This window comes from Lipotes vexillifer, unplaced genomic scaffold (genome assembly GCF_000442215.2).
Source record: "Lipotes vexillifer unplaced genomic scaffold, Lipotes_vexillifer_v1.1 scaffold1531, whole genome shotgun sequence".
NCBI lineage: Eukaryota > Metazoa > Chordata > Mammalia > Artiodactyla > Lipotidae > Lipotes > Lipotes vexillifer.
The window spans coordinates 334,006-339,978 of NW_006773724.1; the positions used below are offsets into that span (position 1 = coordinate 334,006).

At 45.5% G+C, this 5,973-nt stretch overlaps 1 pseudogene; it reads right to left on the reverse strand.

Annotated features, from left to right (window-relative positions):
- LOC103068399 (cytochrome b-c1 complex subunit 10 pseudogene) overlaps positions 1-3,096 on the reverse strand; it is a 19,585-nt pseudogene extending 16,489 nt beyond the window's left edge.
- Positions 3,097-5,973: the final 2,877 nt, after the last annotated feature.

The following is a 5,973-nucleotide window of genomic DNA, read 5'->3' on the forward strand; positions in this document are numbered from 1 at the left end:
CCCCTCTTTCCTGCTCCTCTCCAGGGAGCCCACAAACACCCTACCAGTTTCCCAGTACACTGAAGCAATTGTTGAAATGAAGGAGTCTCTGCCACCGAAGCCGGGAAATGCAGGCACTGGCTGTGGTCCTCCCAGGGGGGGCGGGAAGGGGAGGTGGTGTTGAAATGCCCGTGGTTCTGTGGGGCCCTGGGAAACTCTTTTCTTTATCATCGACTTTGTCAGACTGAGGCCATCCCTCATTTTTCACAGCATGCCTACGGGCAGGGCGGATGATAGCTCTTCCATTGGGAATAAGGGCATAAATGCCGTAAAAGCCACGGGGGCTTTGCCAGGAAGCGGAGGTGGGGACTTCTGCTGCTTTATGTTGTGCTGTCTTTCTAATACTTGAAATATTTAGCTGCTCCGATGTGAGCACCCAGTGATCACGGCTCATGATTCTTCCTTGGCAAATGTCCCATTTGGGGCAGTAATTCACAATTTCTTCACTGCCTTCTATTAAGCAATTAAAGGAAGGCACGGATTATTCTTATGGATATATATAATCAGGTGGTTTTTAATTCCTTAGTGGTGTTGGGAGAGGGAGAGAACAGTGAGGGGAAGAGCCTGACGGTTTCCTCTCTTCCTCCGCTCTCTTAATTTGGATTTATTTTTTGTCCCGAGGCTTCAAAAGCATCCTTGAACATGGCTGTGCACAGTGGGGCCCCTGCCAGCTTCAGGCCACATCTTAGGGTCCTATTTCCCAGGAGGTTTCTTCTAGCCCTTCTGACACTCCAGCTTCTCCTGTCACCTGACCGTTGCCTCTGCCTGTAGCATCCTCCACAGTCCCAGATCCACTTACCGTGGCTTCCGCAGGAAAGCTTTCTCTGGTGCCCCCAACTAGCTTCGGTCCCCTCATCATGGGCTCTCACTATGCCCTTTGCTTTTCTTTTATAGCACTTCATTCATTCAACAAATCTTTATTGAATACCTACTATGTGGCAGGCTCTGTTCTAGGCACTAGTGACAGATCAGTGAACAAAAAACAGACACAAACCCCTGTCCTCATGGAGCTTGTATATTCTAAATTCATTGAGATTGTGATGATGAATAATTATTCGGCAGTTAGTTTATTGACGTGTCTTCCCCACTAGCCTGGAAGCTCCATGAGGACCGAGCCATATCTGTCTTGACCAGAGCCTTCATCCTGCCAAGGGCCATGTAGACATGCAGTAGGACCTCAGGGAACGCAAGGCGGCTTGTGATCTGTTGGCTGCCCTTTGATCATCTCGGCTCCCCGAGGTGGTGGTGTCTTCCCTTGGAATCCAGACATCATCATGAGGAATTAGCTTCTCAGGAGTGGATTACAGCCCATGAGAGGGAATGTTACGGAAGAGGAGTCAGCTCAGTCTTGGGTCTTCCAGAACCCCGGGGGTCTCCTCTCTCCGTCCTCTGTGATGCACCCCACAAATCTTGCACCATTTTGAAATCTCTATTTAGCTTCTGGGTAGTTGTACAACTTCTTGGGGGTCACTGAATTTTATGGCAGATCTGTATTTGCTGGGTGATCGTGACGGACCCTTTACTTGCCCCAAGGCCACCTCATTCAGGTGTTGCGAGATCCCTGATGTTTTGGAGTTGGTTGGGCAATGTCTATTTCAGCACCTTTGGTTTGAACCGACGCCTGGCTGCTTCCTTCTGATCTGTCTTCACTTCAGGCATTAACCTCCTAAAAGCCCACCTTGAAACTTCCACTGAAAAATGGATCATCGCCTTCCTCAACAAGGTGTGTTTGCTCCATTTATCTCATGGGGTGGTTTATGTGACCACGTGTTCATTATGCAGTCATTCATAACGTAAGGAAAGGGGTAGGGCCAGAACTGGACAGAGGCAAACCCCTGGGTTGCAAAAGATCACGCAGCGTTGACTGTCAGGGCTGGGCAAGTGCAGGGCAAGTGCTGGTGCACAGATCTGGCCCTGGGAGGGAGAGTAGGAGGGTATGTGGGTGTGAATGAAGGCACGAAGGCCCTTCTCTCTGGTGCAGCAGTGGAAGTGAAATCCTGCCTGGTCTCTATAGCTAACTCCACCCCCTTGTAGATTTCACTGTTCACAAAAGCCTTTCATTAGGTGATCCCAACGCCAGATGTGAGCCCAGGGTAACACAATTGAGGGGCCTTAACACAGCCTTTCCTTAACCCACCCCCCCCCACCACGTCTGTGCTTTGTATGTTGCAGAAGCCTGTGAAAGATAGTGTAAAGAAGGGAGAGGGCCAGAATCTCCACCTTTTCAGGAATAAAAAGTACATATTTCCTCTTAAATGATCATTTACAGGCCCCTTCCATCGCAGATGCTACCTGGTCACCTGGCGGCACGTGTCCAAGGCTTCTAATCTTTTAATACGTGCCTAGACTCTTAAAAGGACTGTAATTGCCAGTTGTCTTCCAAGCAATCATCTCATCACAGGGTGGTTTGGGGGGAGAGCTCAGGAGGCAAAAAACGGCACGAACACCTGGCAAATCCAGCTCAGCTGGGTAATGTCTTTGAAGCAGACAAAAGGTGACTGCGTTGACAGCTCCGCGTTTCCAGACATTTGGTGGCTTGATCTAGCCACAGGAAACGTCTATGGCCACATCTATCGCAGACCTTATCTGAGTGTTATGAATCCCATTTCTCGCTTCTAATCGGGGAAGAGTTCATCAGTGCGGCTTTCATCTGAAGTGACGTAGGGAGCCCAGTGGTTGCAGATGTGGGATCATGGCTCAGTAATCACTAGTGGAGAAGCGCTGCGGCTGGTCAAGTCTTCTGTGTTCAGCAGATCCCAGCAGGCTAACACGTGACACAGCCTGGGCGAGCATCATTCCCGTTTGGCCCCGTGGTGGTTTTCATTCCAGGCAGGGTGGGCTGGACCAAGTATAATTTAATAACTAATAATAATATAGCTAATGCTGACTGTGGGTTATGTGCTAAGAGCTTTACATGAAGTTCTATTATGGATTGTAACCGTGATCACTCCCATTTTACAGATGTAGTCACTGAGGTCGAGGGAGCTTGGGGACTGACCTCGGGTTGTACAAGAGAGCATTGGTGGAGTCGGTATCCAAATCCAGGTCGTCGGCCATCCTATATCCTCATTTTTTGTGTTGTTCAGTGTTCTCAGTGTTGACTTCTCCACCCAGTCCTGCCACCTGCTTCTTTAAGCAGACTGAGTTTCTCTCTGGCTCAAATAAACGTCACGGGCCACCCCTTCCTTTCCAGAGGACAGTGGCGGCCTGGAGAGTGGAGACCAAACCAGAGAAACACCCTGGGTCTTTCTTTAGTCCTTTGCACAGTTCTGTACGTTTGTTCTCTGTGTTCTCTCTGCCAGCTTGAGGTGCTCCTCTAAAAGTCCTTGGCCCTTTGGGCATGCTCCAGTATTCTCCATCTCTGTGGCACCTTTTATGACCAATTCAGGTAAAGAGGCAAGAAGGAGCACCCTCTTTCCTTCTCTAACCCTTGTTGTGTGTGTGTGTGTGTGTGTGTGTGTGTGTGTGTGTGTGTGTGTGTGTGCCATTTATTTAATTAGTGGCATTGTATAAGAATCTGAACCTGAATCGTGGCTCTGCCACTTATCAGCTGTGTGACCTTGGGCAAGTTACTTAACCTCTCTGTGCTTCAGTTTCGTCATCTGTAGAATGATGGTGATATTAGCAGTAGGTGTGGAGTGAAGGTGAACCATATGCCTGGATTTGAACTACCATACTCCCTAACGGAGGTGGGATGGGAAAGGGTGATCAGCACCCACTGGCTGCTCAAATTACCAGCACCTACCACTCTGGGGACACTCTTGGGGCAGGGGGCGGTTGGAATTGGGTGGAGCATGGTGTGAAGTTGGGGTTGGGGTGACATAGAAAACCAGCTGACACATCTGCCAGGAATCCCCTTCTATTGGCCTGGCCAGTTTGCAGAGAAAGAGCTGTAGGAATTTGTCTCCAGTTCTCTTCCTGTGTTGCTGTGATGGAAATCTCCACTGGATATGTGAGGGAAGAGTTTCTTTATCTGCACAGGTCCAGGTCCTGCAATTCCTTTTGTTCCCTGTAACATTATTTTCTTTAGTTTTCAGCTTTTTTCCTCCCTTCTTTCTAAAACCAGAAAGGTCTCAGCAGTCTTCAAAGAGTGGTGGCTTTGAGCTCAGCAGATCTCAAATATCAACGGCAGGCACAGATCCAAAGAGCTGTGTACATGCCTTTTCTCCTGGCACTCAAGCTGAGCATGTCTTTTCTAGAAATGTCAGTCTGGGAGTGGAAAGCTTGAAAATGTCAGTGTAAAGTGCATTTCCTGGTCTTGTTACTCTAGATTCTCCTTGGCTTAGTGACTTTCAGGGACCGGGGTTCTCAGAGCTACATCTGGCTTCCCATGACCTTTGTAGGAATTTTATGCCATCCTGGGGTCACTGGGACATGTGGCAGTAACTTCTGACTTTTGCACTTTGAGATACAGGTTTGGAGTCCCATATCCTATATCGCCATTTTTGGTACCAGTTGACATGGTTTGGACTATAGTAGGATATACTATATATAGTTTACTATATGTAGTTTAAATTTTAAACTATAGTTTTAAAATTAATATGACAAAATATTTTAAAGCAGCTGGTCACAGCACAGAGGTTGAATATTCATAGCATTATTCATAAAGGCTTTAAACTGGACACAATGCAAATGCCTACAAACGTGTGAATGGATATATAAAATGTGGTATATCCATGCAATGGAGTACTACGCGGCAATTAAAAAGGAGCAAGTACTGATATAAGCAATAACAAGGATGAATCTCAACAACATTATGCCAAGTAAAGGAAGCTGGACTCAAAAGACAACAGACTGTCTAATTCCATTGATACAAAATTCCAGAAAAAGCAAAGCTATGGTGATAGCAGATCAGGTGTTGCTTGGGGCTGGGGTGGGGCAATGATTGATTGCAAGGGGCAGGAGGGAACTCTCTGGAGGTGATGGGAGGATTTTAAAATTTGGATGTGGTTGTCCTTGCAGTTTTTAATGTAATTTACATTCACTGAAACATCAATCTGTACACTTAAAATGGGTAAAATTTATTGTATGTAAGTTACAGCTCAATAAATTGGTAAAAATGATTTTTAAATGGCAAAAAATATAATTGGAATGAACAGCATGACCTAAAAATTGGGCAGAGGACACGCGAGGGCATTTCAGGAGAGAATACAAACGTCAATGAAAAGATGAAGGTGTCCAACCTCACTACTAATTTTTTTAAAAGGGGAAATTAAACAATGAATCTGGACACAGACCTTATGCCTTTTGCAAAAATTAACTCAAAATGGATCACAGGCCTAAATGTTAAATGCAGAACTATAGAAGGTAACTCCTAGAAGATAACATTGGAGAAAATCTAGGTGAACTTGGGTTTGGTGATGATAACCTTCTAGATACAATACGGAAAGCACAATCCATGAAAGAAACAATTGATAGGTTGGACCTCATTAAAATTAAAAATTTCTGCTCTTCAAAAGACACTGTTAAGAGAATGAAAAGACAAGCCACAGACTGGGAGAAAATATTTGTAAAACACGTATCTGATAAAGAACTAGTTTTCAAAATATGCAGAAAACTCTTAAAATGCAGCAGTAAGAATACAACTCAATAAGCATGTGAAAAGATGCTCAACATCCTATCATTAGGGAATTGCAGATTAAAACAATAAAGAGATAGCACAACACACTTATTAGCATGTCTAAGATCAGTAACACTGACACCACCAAATGCTGGTGAGGATGTGGAGCAACAGGAACTCTGATTCCTCTCATTCATTACTGGTGGGAATGCAAAATGGTACAGCTACTTTGGAAGTTTCTTGCAAAGCTCAACGTAATCCTACCATATGATCCAGCCGATGTGCTTCTAGTTATTTATCCAGATATGCTGAAAACTTATGTCCATGCAAAAACCTGCACATTGATGTTGATAGCAGCCTTATTCATAACTGCC